This window comes from Parasteatoda tepidariorum, chromosome 2 (assembly GCF_043381705.1).
Source record: "Parasteatoda tepidariorum isolate YZ-2023 chromosome 2, CAS_Ptep_4.0, whole genome shotgun sequence".
NCBI lineage: Eukaryota > Metazoa > Arthropoda > Arachnida > Araneae > Theridiidae > Parasteatoda > Parasteatoda tepidariorum.
The window spans coordinates 13,811,193-13,828,924 of record NC_092205.1 but is presented as its reverse complement, the minus strand read 5'-3'; the positions used below and the strand labels follow the sequence as shown (position 1 = coordinate 13,828,924).

Genomic DNA, 17,732 nt, shown 5'->3' with positions numbered 1-17,732 from the left:
ATATATATTTCTAAATTCTCCTTAATTTATTATTAAAAATTAAATGGGTTCTCACATTTTATTATTCACATCCGAACTCTGTAAAATTAGATTAAAGTATTATAGAATTAACATTTTAAACCTTTCCCTTAACTAAGAGTGAGAGCAGGGGAAATCCCTTGACCTATTTTTTGAACGAGTTGTAAGATATAATAATTCCTTTTCTACATGTTACTTGGGAATTCACCGGGACTATCTAAACAAAAATATCTAAAAAGATAGCTATCTAAAGTAAACTAAACAGTTATCTGAAAAAACTATCTAAAATATTTACCAATATTCAAGAATTAACATGAATTTAAGCAATGTGCTATATATACTCAATCCAATAACCAAGTTTTAAAATAAATAGGTTTATTAGAAGTCGAATAATCTTGCACGCCTGGTAAAAAAAACGAGTATTGTGAAAACAGATTTAAAGACAGAACTTGGAATAAATAACTGTAGACGAAAATCGTGAGTTTGCTGAGGACTATTATTTAAAACCTGGGTGTGTAATTTTCTGTATTCAATGAGTACGTTTCCGTATTTTGACTGTAACTTTCGAAGTTTTTTGAGTACAATCTTACATTTGGTGTCAAATCGCTCAAAATAAAACAAATTACAACAATTATTTTCGTTAAAAAAGAAGTTAAACAATTTTTGTTTGGAAAAACCCTCTAGACCACTTATTTCCTAAATCCCCCAATTTGAATTATTTCTATCAAAATCAAATGTGTGTTCACTTTTCAGAACATTCTAGAAACATTCTAGACATCTATTTATATAATATCGATATCTAAGATTTTATCTCTACTTCCAATTCAAATTATCTCCGATTCATTAAAAAGATTTATTGAAGAGTCATTGGCATTGTGTTGGCGAAAACCACTGCTACATCAAATTCATTCAACAGAGAAAAGAGTGCTTAAAATTTCACGTCCAATCTGTTCCCAATGCTTCCCTTACAATGAATCGAAATATGAACTCCCAATTTCATGACCCGCCTCTATTGTTTGCACGAAGTACTTAACACCTGAAATATGGGCTATTACGTCAGTTGACGGGACCCTTTGGTGGGATACCCCATCCCATCAGAAAGGGAACGTTACTCAATTTCAAAGTCCCTGTCTTGTTTCAGGGGTTTCGGTTCAGCGCGCATGCGTGTCCGCCATCTTGCGAAGTCCCTTCTAAGATTTATGGAGGTAGGTGTCAGTTCAGATAAGCTAGATGAGATGCGCCTTTTGAATTTTCTTTTTTTTTTCGTGATTTCATATATGCATGGCAGATGGGTTGTCGTGATGAGCAGAATAAACTAAAAAAATCTGCTGATTCGTGCATAAAAAGAAGTGTGAAGAGTTATTCAGGCGTAGAACGAGTTAAGAGTTCCAAAGACAAAAGAACAATGCTCTTATCGGGAGAAATTGAATAATGGAGTTGTTAGTGAGATATTGAATGGCTTCTAAACATGGAAAAACTACCATAGAATCATTTTTGCACTTGTTACATGAAAGCTACTGTGAAGATTTTGTTAAAAGAGTGGTTTGCGAGTTTATTTTCTTGAACGGAAAAGTGAGCAGGAAACAGGCAGAGAATAAGATTGTACACCCTGCATCCTGGTACTATGTCCTGTTATCGTGAAAATTATCAGGATAATTCATTACCTGATGACTCATTCCACACACTGAAAAAAAATGCAGGGACAAATTGCAACTAAAATTAATATTTAAGAAAGAAAAATTATCGGTGGAAATTTGAGAAATCACCATTGTGTAAAGTTGCACAAAGCATCAATGTATAGATTCAGCATGTTGCAAATTAAACCTGTCGTGGTTGAAAGATCTCTCTTTGGTTATGAAGTGGAAGTTTGGGACAGATGCTCAGGCACTGCAAGTCTTCAGATCAGGCACAAAATTACGTGGCATTCTACCATGGCCGTTAAGAGACAGAGCCTTGAAATACTGGGTTAGGTGCTTGGCAGTGGTTGGGTGATGTGAACAAAACAATAAAATTTGCTTGATTGCCGATTGAAACTTGATAGATTTTTTTTGCAATCGTCTTCCAACTCTTCTCCAGTATTCAAACAGTTTTTCAGATTTTGTGGCTCACATTCCTTAACAATGGCTTGTTAGACTTCTATAGCGATTTTATTTATTGACTTATTTTGCTTAAATACTAGTTGTTGTTCCCAATATTTATTCTCTTTTGTTCACGTTTTTCGAATCTTAAATCGGACACTTTGTTGAAAGAATTTCGGAGAGAAATACTTTCAAGAAAGAACTCATGGGTGTTTTGGGGACATTATGTGAAAAATTAATTTTATTTTATTTTATGAAATTTTTCTATGTTTTTCTGTTTGTGAAAAGAAGAACTGTTAACGATATAATACAGTTATACCATTGTGTTATTAGCGGTTCTTTGAAAGATATCTATTTAGAAAATTTATAAATTTATTTGGTTTCTAAGCAATAGAACTGCCTGAAGAGAAAGATTTGCTCTAAACAATTTAAAACGTGAACCTAAAACAGAATACTTATAGATAGAAAATCCACCCTTATTTAAATTCAATTCAAATTTTAACTAAGGAGTATCAAGTACAAATGGTCGTAAATAGAAGGAGAATCATAGCACTAGATAGTTTTCGAAGGAAAAGACTTTGACAGACAACCCTGGTCTGCAACAGGATGTAATGCTCGCAGAAAATTTTTTTATTTTTCATCGAAATGTCCTTAATTCAAATAAAATTTATGCATTTTGGTTCTAACTGTTTGCTTGCAACTCTATGTTCAATATCTTTTTTGAATTTTAAAGTTTGAATAATTAAACAATTAAATATTGACTGAAAAGCATTTGAAAATTTCGCATCATTTAAGTAGAAGGCCATAAATAAAAAAATTCAAAATCAATCATATCAAGAATTTTTTTTAAAAATCTAACTCTATCGAACCATGGTAGTTCGACGTTTTTCATACGATGCAAAATAAACTAACAAAACAAACATAAAAAGTATATACTATACAAAAATAAACTAACAGGATCAGAGAGATGCCACTTTAAAATGACGTCAAAGACGCATTCCTTTTCGTATAATTAAGTTGTCAGTGTCATGAATCGGAGTGAAATTGTAATTAGGAATTATCCACGGTAAAATGATTGAAAAAAAAAGAGAGAGAGCGATCGTCATAATCTCAATCAATAGAAGAATTTTACCGCTTTGAAAGACGTTGACAAAATCATGAATAGAAAGTACGAGAAAATTACAAGTCAATGACAAGTGGATGTTTAAATTTCGCATTATTCGTGCTCTGGTCTTTCATGAGCAAGTGTATATATCTGACAGTTTTAACTCCACACATTTCATTCATAGTGAATTTAAAGAATTTTTCAATCTCACTATGTCACGTAATTTCCCCTAAAAATAAATTAAAATGATGATCAGTCTAGTCAANAAAGATTTGCTCTGAAGAAATTAAAACGTGAACCTAAGACAGAATACTTATAGTTAAAAAATCTACCCTTATTTAAATTCAATTCAAATTTTAACTAAGGAGTATCGAGTACAAATGGTGGTAAATAGAAGGAGAATCATAGCACTGAATATTTTTAGAAAGAAAAGACTTTGACAGACAACCCTGGTCTGCAACAGGATGTAATGCTCGCAGAAAATTTTTTTATTTTTCATCGAAATGTCCTTAATTCAAATAAAATTTATGCATTTTGGTTCTAACTGTTTGCTTGCAACTCTATGTTCAATATCTTTTTTGAATTTTAAAGTTTGAATAATTAAACAATTAAATATTGACTGAAAAGCATTTGAAAATTTCGCATCATTTAAGTAGAAGGCCATAAATAAAAAAATTCAAAATCAATCATATCAAGAATTTTTTTTAAAAATCTAACTCTATCGAACCATGGTAGTTCGACGTTTTTCATACGATGCAAAATAAACTAACAAAACAAACATAAAAAGTATATACTATACAAAAATAAACTAACAGGATCAGAGAGATGCCACTTCAAAAGGACATCAAAGACGCATTCCTTTTCGTATAATTAAGTTGTCAGTGTCATGAATCGGAGTGAAATTGTAATTAGGAATTATCCACGGTAAAATGATTGAAAAAAAAAGAGAGAGAGCGATCGTCATAATCTCAATCAATAGAAGAATTTTACCGCTTTGAAAGACGTTGACAAAATCATGAATAGAAAGTACGAGAAAATTACAAGTCAATGACAAGTGGCTGTTTAAATTTTGCATTATTCGTGCTCAGATCTTCCATGTGCTCGTGTATATATCTGACAGTTTTAACTCCACACATTTCTTTGATAGTGAATTTAAAGAATTTTTCAATCTCACTATGTCACGTAATTTCCCCTAAAAATAAATTAAAATGATGAGATGCCTAGTCAAAAGGTTGTTCCTTATTTTAATATTAGAGACATTTTTAGTATAGAAAGTGTGGTTGTTGACTGTTTAAAAAAAACTCTTTAAAACTATTTATTAAATCTATATTTTATGATAGATAAATTATAGATTTTGAAAGCTTATTTTCATTCAATTCCAATTTTTTTCAGAAAATTTATTAACCATTGATTTACTTATTCACATATTGGACAAATTCACTTAGTAGCATTGATTCTCTGATTCACCTATTCACTGATTCTCCGATTCCCTAACCTTTCAAATCACTACTTCATTAATTGGCTTCCTTTCTTTCTTTGTTTTCTCTTCCTTAGTTTTTCTTCCTTTATTCGCTTTATAAATCAAAAAATGCTTTATAGTATTGATAGGTTTTAAAAAAACCTTTTAAAGCTGAAAGTAAAAAAAAAGAACATATATAATAGATATAATAGAATAATACATTTAAAAAAGTTAATCGAACTAACACTTGAAATATCTTAAAAGGGAGAATTCATAAAATACAGTTAAAAAACGAACGGTCTTCATAGTAAAGTGAAATGCTAAATGAATTAAAAAACGTTTTGGCATAAGCCAAAAATCCAACTTAGGTTTTTAATATGTTTTTTTTCCGATTTATAGTATAGAATGTTTATGAAAGTTTTTGTGGTACGTGAATACTTCAAGAAGTATGCATTCTATTTGCGATTCTAAAATAATCTAACACAGTACAAATACGTATTAAATACGTACAATACAAAATACGTGAAAAATTTTAATTTATTGATTGTATTTTGTTATCATTACTGTAAATATTTTATACATTCATTACTTTAAAAACTTATGGCCATGTAACTGAAATTTTTCAGCTTTAATTTATTATTAAGTAATGATGTCTCGTAATTTAATTAGCTGACGTAGGTGTCATATTTTTCAAACACAAGAATTTTTCCGAAAAAAATTACCTTGTTTTAATATGTTTGGTATTGTCTTAACACTTCATTGTATTGAATAATTAGCAAAGATTTATGACCCCAAAAATCTTGTTAACTTTATGTTTTAAAAATTTATTCAAAACATTTTCAGTTAAACATTATAAATGTCAGCGTTAATTTAGCAAAGTTGTTTTCAAACGTATAGAATTTTCATAAGAACAAGTTAAAGTGTAAGCTTGATTTATTGTTCTCGTTTAAATCAGATCTCGTTTAATCAGTAGTTTTGCATAATATGTAATCTTTATTTTGCCATTAAAATAAAAAGTATCTAAAGTATTTCACAAAATTATTAAACAAACGCATAAAAACATAGAACAACGAAACTGATTTCTACTGATTTTTCAAAGATTTTTAAAATAATAAATTTCATGAAAATCTAATAAAAATTTTACCATACGAAACCCAAATTTTTGTTAATATATTTAATAATAAGCTATTATTTAAAGCATTTCAGATTTATTACACTAACCAGTAAGGACTACAAATACATGGCGCCTGATTGCTAAGGTTCCTAAAAAATTGTAACTGGCCTTCAAAATGTTGGTAAACTTAAACATGTTTTACTTCTTTTCTCAAATATTCTATTAATAAAAAGAGGATAATATTTTTTTTTTTGAACATAAAATTTCCCCAAAACTTTCAATCAGCTATTTTTAGCAACTCAGACAGCCTGATTGCTGCATCTCCCAGATGGTGGTCTTTGAATATGTTATATAATATAATATAATATAATGTAAGGTAATGTAATATAATATAATATAATGTAAGGTAATGTAATGTAATGTGATATGATATAATATAATGTAATGTAATGTAATATAATATAATATAATATAATATAATATAATATAACATAATATAACATAACATAACATAACATAACATNAATATAATATAATATAATATTTATGTAATGTAATATAATACTTGTATAATATATTATTTTATATAAAATAATATTTATTTGTTTTTATCTAATTTCATCAAAACCAAAAAACTGTACTTTCCATTCCATAGCATATTGGCTCCTAAATTTGACTCCTAAAATTTTTTAAGGGAGCGTGATAGTGACATTTCTATAGGGAGTGAAATATAAAAGTGAATACCTTGAAAATCTTTCGACCCAATGATTAGATTTCCGCGTACTTGGATTTAATATCAATTATTCGAGGACTTAATTTAAACAATGCTAATTAAGACGATCTTTTAAGTTACGAACTACGAAAACGCACATTATCTGAGTAAAAATTCTTCTTTTCTCAACGGAATTGGATTCTAGACATTTAAAATATGGAGCGTCGACGAAATCAGGAAAATATGTAACTATAATTGAGATAATTGAAATTATAATTGAGAACTATATAACGTGACAATCACGTAATTAGATCATAAGTTATTCAGATTTTTCTCTTTTATCATTTTGCACAATATACAGTGCGCCAATAAAGTGGACCACCCTGAATAACTTTTGATCTAATAATCGGATTTTCACGTTCTAGGACTCAATTTTAATAGCTCGCTGTGGTGACCTCAAATATTGTCATGAATATTTTAAGATCAGACATAAATCAGACACAAAAGCGTGCTTTCTCTGAAAAAAACAAAGCATTTCTTGATGGATTTGGATTTGTGATTCCCTAAGTATAGGGGGTAGTTACAATATGGGAAATATGGTCACAATAGTTTGGTCAGGAGAGCGCTTCAAAGTTTGGACAAAGTTTAATTTTTGCGTATTTCGAATTGTCTCGAAAGCATTTTAAGCGGATTGAAAAAATTTTGAGCACAACTACGAAATTCGTTTCTGCAAACATAATTCCGTGCAAAAATTGACTTTCAGCAAATATTTATTATTTTTTATTATTTTATTTAAAAATGGTCAAAACAATTTTGAATTGTAAGGTATAAAATTTTTTGCATCATTTTAAAGAATTCAATTTTATATGCAAAATACGAAATTTAAATGAAATTGGTCAAATAGTTCCTGAGAAAATGAATTTCAAAAAAATTCAGACATTTTTTTCCCTGGAACTATTCAACCAAATTGGTTTAAATTTTGTAATTGGGCATATAAAATTACATTCTTTAAAATGATACAACAAATTGTATACGTTACAATTCGAAATTATTTTTTGACTATTCTTAAATTATATATTAAATATTTACTAAAAGTTATTTTTTTGGATGTACGAATTTTATAATTGTGCATAAATTTTTTAAATTCGCTAAAAAAGCTCTCGAAATATAACAAATTACACAAAAAGTAAAATTAACATTAAGTTGCCCATACTTTGGAGCGCTCTCCTGACCAAACTATTATGACCTTATTTTTCCGATTGTGGCTACTTCCTATATTTTGAGGGTCAGAAATTTGAATCCATCAAAAAAAGGTAAGTTTATTCAGATAAAGATCGTTTTTGTGTATGATTTCGTAACTTAAAATATCGCCTGCACTTATTCATTGGCATATTTGAGGTAACCCCCTCGAGACATTCAGATTGTGTCCTAAACGTGAAAATTCAATCAGTAGATCAAAAGTTATTCAGGGTGGCTCGTTTTTTTTCTTCTTATTTTTATTTGGCGCACTGTACATATAATGACATTTTTTATATGACATTGATCTTTTGATTTTTCTGAAGAAAAAAAAACGTAATTTTTAATTTATTTTTTAAAATATTTATAATTTGAAAATATCTTTGAGAATTATCCCAGATGACAGCTAAAACTATAAATGTCTGTTAGTGACTCCTACCCTTCTGTGATCTGTTGAGGGAGAAAATTGAATTGAGGAGTGTTTAGGACAGGAGTAAATGTGTTGATCGTAATTACTGTCATTGACAAGCTGTAATTATGGGCCCGATAACAGCCAGATAACGTCATCCATCTTTTATGTACTCTCACAAGATTAATTGCTACCTGAGGGCTTAATGAGGAAATCAGTTTCACTACATTTTGAAATAGAATAGTATTCTATATAGCATTCACAATGAAGATATTTAGAATGATTTCATTGTTTGGTTAGTTTAGATTAGACGCAGAACTCGTACCGTAAGATGCTTAGAATACTTAAACATTTACATTATTTTAAAATATAAATTTAATTTTAATTGACTAATGAATAACGATATTTATCACATTGTAAAAGTATTAAAAATACAATAGTAATAGCAACATAGTACATAGCTAATATTCAACAAACATTTAGACATTGTTTAAAATTGTGGAGCACGTTGATCCACAATATCGCGAATATTTGTTTTACTCTTAGAACTATGCAATACAGAATCATATCATCTTGCAAGTTAGTCTATCTTAACTTGCTTATATGATAGGACTGATCTACAAAATGATGAAAAGTTTTTGCATCTTCGATACGATGCAAACATGAATCATATCATCGTACAAATTAATCCACCTACACTTGACTATACTATGCTAAACTTGATACTTGATTAGGCTATGACACTATTGATCCACAATGCCAGGAAAAATTTTAGTATTCTCAATTCAATGTAAAATTAAACATTTTCATTGTGCAAATAAATCCTTTTAAACTTGTCTACACGATATTATGATACTAACGCAACACATTATTATGGTTTTCTGTATGGGTATCATGTCTCAACTTTATACTGATTTTTGTGAGGGTATATTTTTAATAAATTGTTATTTTGTTCTGCTCAGTATTCATTTTGTTCGATAATAATAATGCACGAATTAAGTTACAATTAAATAAGAAAATTTTTCAAAATAGTGATGGAGAAGTTTCTAAAGATTTACATCGAATGACTGCAATACCATCTGCTTTATGATATCCTATTAATTAAAATATTTTTCAATCTAAATACTTGCATAGTTACAATTATAGTTACCATTGTGATATGCATGATGTTGTATGTATACAGCTATCCTATTTCGCTTTTGCTTATGTTTATTTGCTGCACTGTAAAAATTTTCAGTGTATCTTTACGCCAAAAAGGGCTGTAACTGTTTTACAACAAAGTGATGTCCCGCTGCACACAGAATAGTTTCGTAGAGTAGTGATGCACCGAAAATGTTCTTTCACACAATTTAGTGTGAAGTTGTTCACACCATTTTTTGTCATTCAGGAACGCTAAAATTTATAATCACTGTAAGAAGCACATAAGAGTCAGTAGTTCGTTTTTTGATACAATATGAAATAAGAATATTTAACTTAGCGTGCATGCAAGCAATATTTCTTAAAACAAAATTAATTTGTCAATCAAACATGCCCGCAGCACAGAGAGAATATTAATATGAATTTGAATAGGCTTAACAAAACCGAAGTATTGTAAAATGTTTTAATAAAATTGATGAATTGATCTAAATCTTATGGGAAAATTAATATACTTGTTATACAACTGAAAAAATACTTGCCTTTTATGGCATGAGAAATTCTTCAAATTAATCTGATAAAAAAATTTAAATTACTTGGCAAATAATCGATGACAATCAATATTCTTGATGAATCAGTGAAACGGATTGAAACTTATACTTGGTTCTAAATAGGCTATGTTCAGTTTATCATCTCAATCCGACTTGAAGATTAAAATTACTTGGCAAATAATCCACTTGCCACCAATGGGAGCTTGCTCTCCCAATGGTACTGGGATTGATAGCAAAGCTTAGTTAAACTTTGATGTCCAACATCGAAATTTAAAAGGTTCATATCTTCGGAAATAATGTTGTGAAAACTCTCTCATTACGTGTATCAGGAACATTCTGTCATCAATTATATCACTTTTAACACAAATTACATCACAATTTACTTTAATTTTGCAAAATTTATAGAGCACTCAAAAACGACAACACTTCGGCTTGTTGCCAACCATGAATGGATTAAAAAACGTATGATCTTGATGATCTTGAAACGCATGATCTTTATCAATTCCTGGTATTGAAATATTCAACTACACCCTTTAAAGTGTGTAAGAACTATTGATTCGGTATTAACTTGAAATAAAGTACACATCCAAGCAATTTTTTAGAGTTTTTTTTTCCATCGTCAAATTCGGATGTGTATTACACCACAGATTTTACAGCATAAGTTAAAGCCAGGAGAGTTTGAGTACCGCAAAATTATTTAAAAAAAAATTGTAAATATTATTTTTCTTGAACTATTCATTAATGATGTCGAAATGCTTATTTCTTATGCATTTTCATTACGTCGGAGAGATTATTATTAATAATAACTTTAATAAATTAAATCTTTGACAATTATAATTGCTCTTAAATGACATTGTTGAAGGTTTGTGTAAACAAATATTATAATATTAGGAGTGAATATTTCAACTTAAAGATTAAAGATGCAGAATGAAAGAGTTTTAATTGGAGAAAAAATTGAAGAATCTAAAGGAGTAACTTTCACTGAAATGAATTAGTAATCTACATTATTGTTTTGTTCTGTGTCTACTGAATTAAATGAAAAAAGTGAAGCAAATTAAGCAAAATCTTGGATGCAGGAATTTTATTTTAGTATGTTAAAGCCACAGGTCTCACTAAATAATCAATTTTCAGTTTATTTGACTTTTAAACATTTTTTTAAAAACGTAACAGTTTTGAATCATGATATAGTTCTTAAATTATCTTGCTTCGCATTTTTAATGTCATTTTTCACTCCCACGCACCATTAAATTGAATTTATGCTGCAAACTCTTTTTTAAAAAAATCAAACTTTAATGTCTTCATCATCGAAAATAACTTATATAGAAATTCTATTTTTTTTTTTTAATTTTGTGCCGAACAAATAAAAACAAAGCAAGGGATGAAAGAAATTAATGATAGCTTAATGATAATTGAAAGCTTAATGAGCTTCAATCCCTTTCTTTTCATAATCGAAAGACAAATTCAAATCAGCCGTGAGCTTGCTTCTGGTGTTGAGCGCAATTAAAATTTAATTAAACGTCTGTAATAAATCACCCGTTTGAAAAGCTGACTTAAGAGCAATAGGCACCTTTTTTTTTATTTCTAAAACAGAAGAGAAGAAAAAAAAATGAAGAAAGATAATTTTCACACTGCATTAAGTGTTCACTCCGATTTTCGTTCGTTCATTTAGCCTTTTTTTCCCCTTTTTACTTTCATCTCTTTCTTAATTTTCCCTGCCACTGCATTAAGAAACAAGCGGAATTTTCGATAGCGTAAGAAAAATTAAGAAACTGGGCTCGGGGAAAAATATTAAAGTGAAAGGGAAAAAGAAGAAGAAAAAAATTGAAGTTTGGAGAAGGCTTAGCCCTTACTAAAAAGGGGAAAAAATCCATAAATCAAATTCGCCGATAATTACCTAAAAGCTCGCCTTTTTTTTATTTCCTCATCTCACTGGCGTATTTTAATATTTATTTTTATATTACCTTTTTTTTTGCCTGTATAGATTTTTTCCCTGTATAAGAACTTTCCAATCTCTCGCTTCTTTTTTTCTTTTTTTCTTGTTTTTTTTGTGTTCTGATTTTTTAACCCCAAGTTTCAAGCGTACGCGGTTACCGTTTAAAAGCTTTAAATTGTTATTTTTTATTGTTAATTTTTTTCTCTCCGTAGAATATGCGAAGGGGAAAAAAGTAAAATACTGGAGAAAAACGGATCAAATGCAAAAATGCGAATTTAAAGAAATAACAGAATATGATGATAAAATGTTGGGGAAGAAATGTCAGAAATCGAATTTACTTAATCACAGTTTGCTCCTACGCTCTTAAACTACAATTTTATAACGTCAGGTTATTTCAATAGCTCTTAAATTAATGAATTTAAATTGATGAATTTAAAAGCATTGTAAAACAGTGAAAGCAATCAGCGCATCTCAAATCAGTGAAGATAATCGTCGTATTTTAAGCGTAATGGAAAATATTGAAAGTAACTAATGCATTGAAAACATTTACGAATCGAGTGAAAGAAATCAACAAGTCTGAAATTAGGGAAAGTATTCAACATAAATAAAATTGTGAGAGAAATTGACACATTTGAAATTTATGAAGACAATCGTTATATTTTAAATGAATCGGAAAATACTGAAAGTAATCACTGCATTTGGAATATTTTGGAATTAATGAAGCAAATCGAAATTAGCCAAAGTATTCAACACATTTAAAATTATTAAAGTAATTGATGAATATAGTTACTATATTTTAAATATATTTGAAACTATTAAATGCAACCAAAGTATGCATTTGAAAAGAATAAAAAATAATCGAAGCATTCGGAATTCGTGAATTTATTAGGTCATTTAAAATTGGTGAAAGTATTCGACGCATTCGAAAACTCTGCGACAAAAATTGCCTTTGAAAATAATGAAAGAAATTGACACAATTGAAAAAAAATTGAAATTAGTAAAGATAATTATTTGATTTTGAACGTATTTGAATATATTGAAAGTAGTCAACGTATTTAAAACTACTTTGTGAAATCGATGAATATGCAATTATTGTAAGTAATCAACTTACGAATCAACAACATCCGTTGAAAGTAAAATAAAATTTTATAATCTGTGCTAAAATTTTGAAATTTATCACGATACCTGAGAATATGGCATAAAAACCATTTTTTCTGTTCAATTTACTTTTAACTTTTGTATTTTTTACTTAATGCTTTGTTATAAGAATTATAATTTTGAAAGCTTGAATTTCCCGTAAACCATTACCATATGAAAGGTAAAATTACCACATGAACTGTGAAATTAATTAACGGAAAAATTATTAAAACGGCAAACGGAATTGAATGGTTTAAATGCCTTATATTTTGGCTTTATTTATCAGAATTATGGATTGTTTTTTTTCATATTAAATGCCATTACCATGCAATACTGAAAATTAACCAGAATTTTTTTCTCAAAATATTTACGTGCGCAAAAAGCGCTATTTTTATGTGAAAGATTCGCAAATAACAATGTATAAAATTTTCTAAAAAAAAAATAAAGGTTGTTAAAAGTTACTCTAATTAAATGATATGAGAATAACTAAAAATATAACAGGGTTAAATTTATAAAAGTATTTTTTATTATTTTGATAAATAATGAAATACTTTGAAGTAGCGGTCTCGCGAAGACCTTGTCAAAACTAATTGGAACAATCTAAACAATGCAAGCTCTTTACAAAGCAGACAGTTCATTAAACAAAATTTATCGTTGTTATTGCGTCACGGTGACCAGAAATAATGGATGTGTTGTAACATTAATTAACACCGTGGAGCACAAAGTGAATTAAAAAAACGTTTATGATAATAGACTCTTAACGCTGTCAAAACAATGCTAAGATTACGAAAGCAACCTTAAGAAAATCGATGTTATATTAAATTTATTGCGGATTATTTGCGAATTAAATTATGAATACTCAATATTAATGGTTAAAATAATAGTTTTTAATGATTATTTGAAAATAAAAGTAGCAATATTATTTTTTCGATGAATAGATAAATTGGAACGGAATTATTAATGATCATAGAAAATTAATCGATTTTCACAACATAACTTTAATTACAATTTACACTTTTTTTTAATATAACAATAATTTTTTATTACTATTACTACATAGCATTGTTAGGGGAAAATGAAGGGTGGAGTTCATGAGGATTAATAAAAAAGACGTAATAAGATTTTACTTTTGCAAAAATAATTTTCAATGCATTTTGACACAAATGATTACATTGAGTGACCTTTAACAGAAAATTTAAAGGTATTTAATATTATTTTTTAAAATATAAAAATATTTTTTACCTTTAGTTCTATCTGCTATCATTTTCCTACCTTTAATGGAATCAACAAGCTTGCTCTATTAAGTACTTTCAAAGTAACTGTCTATTCAAGACTAAATTAGATATTAAAATTTTTTATTTTTTTAATTTGGAAAAAGGAGAAAAGTAGGGTCAAATGTTTATAAATTTGCCAAAAAGTATTGCCAAATATTCTTTTGCACGTATTTTGTATTGTTTTATAAATTTTAAACTTTCATCTACATTTATTTTTTTACATAAGCTAGTTTGATTAATCTATTTAAAAAAATAACGTTTCTAATTAGTATACCCTAGTATTCTAATTATTATAGTAGTATTCTAATAATAGTATTCTAATTATTTCTAATTATTATATTGTAGACAAGCCATAAAATGGATCCTTTTTGTATTGTTACTTATCGAAACAGCAATTAAAATCAAAATTAATGTTAAGCTAATTGAACTATATTTAAGCTGTGTAAAAGAAATCAGATTTTAAGACAAATGACTACACTAGAAATATATTTTTAGCTACATTTATTTTCATAAAGAATATGATTTATTAGAAACAGAATTATTCTAGTCTTACATATTCGACCAAAGTACATATAAGCCCCATTCTTACAAGTCCATTATCAATTTAAAAATAATATGATAAAATGACAATTTTTCACATCAGAGTTTAAAAATTTTGATAAATTTAACATTTAAGAGTTGCGTTCGAAATCTAATAGGGAGATTTCGCAAATTTACGTTAGCTTCCGTACACTTCCGTACTTAAGATTTCAAGTTATTGCGCTTGCGTCCATGAAAAAATATCAAACTTACTAAGCAAAAAGAAGAGATTTTGCAAAAATCAGTAAGTTAAAAACGTCAACGTATGGAATATCATTTAAACTTTGATCACAAAATCGAAACATTCACAATCGATGTAGACTATATCCTTAAATCTGCGGCAAACGATTAAAGATACTTTTCTCTACGTAAAACTGCAGATCTATGAGCTGAAAAATTTGCTAGATTATAGATTTTCATGATTTTAGAGATAAAGAATGCAGCTTATTATTATTATAATTATATTTAAAAAAAATCTTGAACTTCAATTGATTATTGAACTTTTTTTTAACTAAATTGTATAGTTAGAATATAAATATAATCTATAATTTCAAAATACCGAAAATATATCTAGTTTCTTATAGAGCTAATGCAATTTAGACTGCCATAATGTTAAACGAAGACCAATAAAATAATTTTTTCATTAAATGAACAAATGGTTGTAAGAACACATGATTCATTTCTAAATTTCATCAATACCTTTCTTCAAATTCGCCTTCCATATCCAAGTTTTTAGTTCGGAGGTAGGCTTAAACAGTTTGTTTAATAAAACCAAAATGTGTATACAATATTTAAACCATACATTAGTTAATGTTTCCGTTCATGTGGTCATGACTTATTCTAGAAATTTTTAAAACCAGAAGTTCTGGTTTTAAAACTATAATTCTTATTACCACACATTCAATTTTAAATCCAAAACTGAAAAGCAAATTTAATCAAATAAAGCGTTTTTATGCCATGCTCTAATGTATCATGATAAAATTAACACATTTACGAAATTTCTATCACATATCGTAAAACCATATTTTATTGTTAATTTTACCAAAATCATTACCAAAGCACTTCGGTTGAGGTGTTCCCATAGAGCCAGAAATGCGGTAAGTTTTTACATATTCTGGTTGTTTTGACCATACTTTTTTTCTTCTCTGTTTATGAATAGATACTCTTCATTCCGTCAGCAGAACTACTGCAACACGATGATGGAAGCCGCAGATTTATTTTACCGATATCGAAAAGATACCGCTCTTGCAGGCAAGAATTAGTAATTACAAATATCTAATCACTGGCTCTGCAGATAAATTTTTGGAATTTTCAATGGTGTTTCAAATCAATACAGATGGGCTCTTGATAATGTTGTTATGTATGAACAATCTTGTTAAACATTAATAATTTTATAGTTTTATTATTTAAAAGAATAATTAGAAATATGATTAATTCTCAGATTTGTCAAATTTTTTTTAATTTGCTTGCAAACTAGTTAATAATACAAAATTAGATTCTGTTAAAATCAAAAAATAGTTGATGTTTTTAAAATTGAAGTAATCAAATAAATATCTAATATATAATATTTTAATGACTTAGTATTTACAAAAAAGATATAATTTTTTTTTAAAAAAAAGTTTTCATGTGGATTTGAATGATTGTTCTGAATTCTTAGAATTTTGTGCATTTGCAATATACCTAAGTTAATAGCGAGCGAAGCGAGCTTGGTTTGAGAAGCAAACCATATAAGATTGCGTAGCAATTTTCGGGGGTTGGCGAGCGTTAGCGAGCAGGGGGCGCATCCCACTAGTTTCAGATATTTCGCATCTTGACAGTTTTTTTTATTTATATAATATCGTAAGAGTATGAAGGTTTGTAATTTTTTTTTATTTCGGAGGTATCTGAACTATAAATTTTTTAATTCTTCTCCGCTCTTATTTATGTGAGCAAGAATAATTTTTTCTTATAATTCGTTTATTTCTTTTACAGGAATCTGGCTTATTCTAAACAACGAAGAAGAACATATACAAAGGATATTAAAAATAACCAGGAGATTGATATCAATGAGGTAAACATAAATTTTAATGATATATTCTAAGATACATTATCTTTTCAAAGATAAATGACCACTTTCTAATGATTCAAAGTTTCCTCCAGTTTTAGTAGAAATTCCTTGAAAAATTGTGCTTACAAATTATTTAATTTAAAAAAAAAACGTGTTTGTTTATTTTTTTAAGTCTTGAATGTGATTGAAACTGAATCTTTATTCAGTTTGAAATTACTTGTTTTGTTATATTTTAAAATGTCAAAAATGAATTTAAATCTCCAGTTTTTAAAAAGAAAAAAGTTCATAATAAGTTATTGACATTATTTCATATTCAATATCTCATAAAAATACTTTGTAATAATATTCGTATCTTGGCCGAAGGATACTGTAATACGTGCTCTTTGTTCGCCAAGATTCGTACTTATATGACTTCACAGAAAAAAAGTGTGTGCTGAAAATGGACCCATGAGATTTTCGTCAATACAGTTATATTCGTCATATTCTGAAGGGTTAACTATTTTTTTTTTCAAAAGACACTAAATTCAATTTCGATTAAAATAATTTTAATAATTTGAAATTTAGGACTGTTTCTGGAATGTGAGTCAAAATTATATCAAAATAAGTTACGCTTATCTTTAAATTACTATACATTTACATTAATTTCAATCTCAGAGAAATTTTTATTATAATTTTACTCAATGTGATGATTATTAATTATAGTTGTGCCACGTCCATAGGGGAAATGAACACATCATCTTATTTACTTGTAATGAAAAATGAGCAGTAAAGTTATTAACTCCTTTTGTTTATCAAAATTGATGAGAAAGGAAATGGCATCACAGTATAAAATCATGTCATTTTTTAATTGGATAAAAAACTTTTTAAAATGATTATCAACTTAAAATATGATGAATTTTTCTGAAATAAAACATTTTTAACAAGTTTTGCCAAGTTTTTTCTTCCT

At 28.0% G+C, this 17,732-nt stretch overlaps 1 protein-coding gene across 5 annotated transcripts in view; it reads left to right on the top strand.

Moving 5' to 3' along the window:
- The window catches only part of LOC107448880 (endothelial transcription factor GATA-2-like), a 313,302-nt gene that overhangs the window by 55,650 nt on the left and 239,920 nt on the right, over positions 1 to 17,732 (top strand). For all 5 annotated transcript variants that reach the window (XM_071187723.1, XM_071187711.1, XM_021147696.3 and 2 more), the window contains exon 2: positions 16,711 to 16,789. The gene's annotated coding sequence lies outside the window, so the exon portion shown is untranslated. The remainder of the gene's footprint in view (positions 1 to 16,710; positions 16,790 to 17,732) is intronic.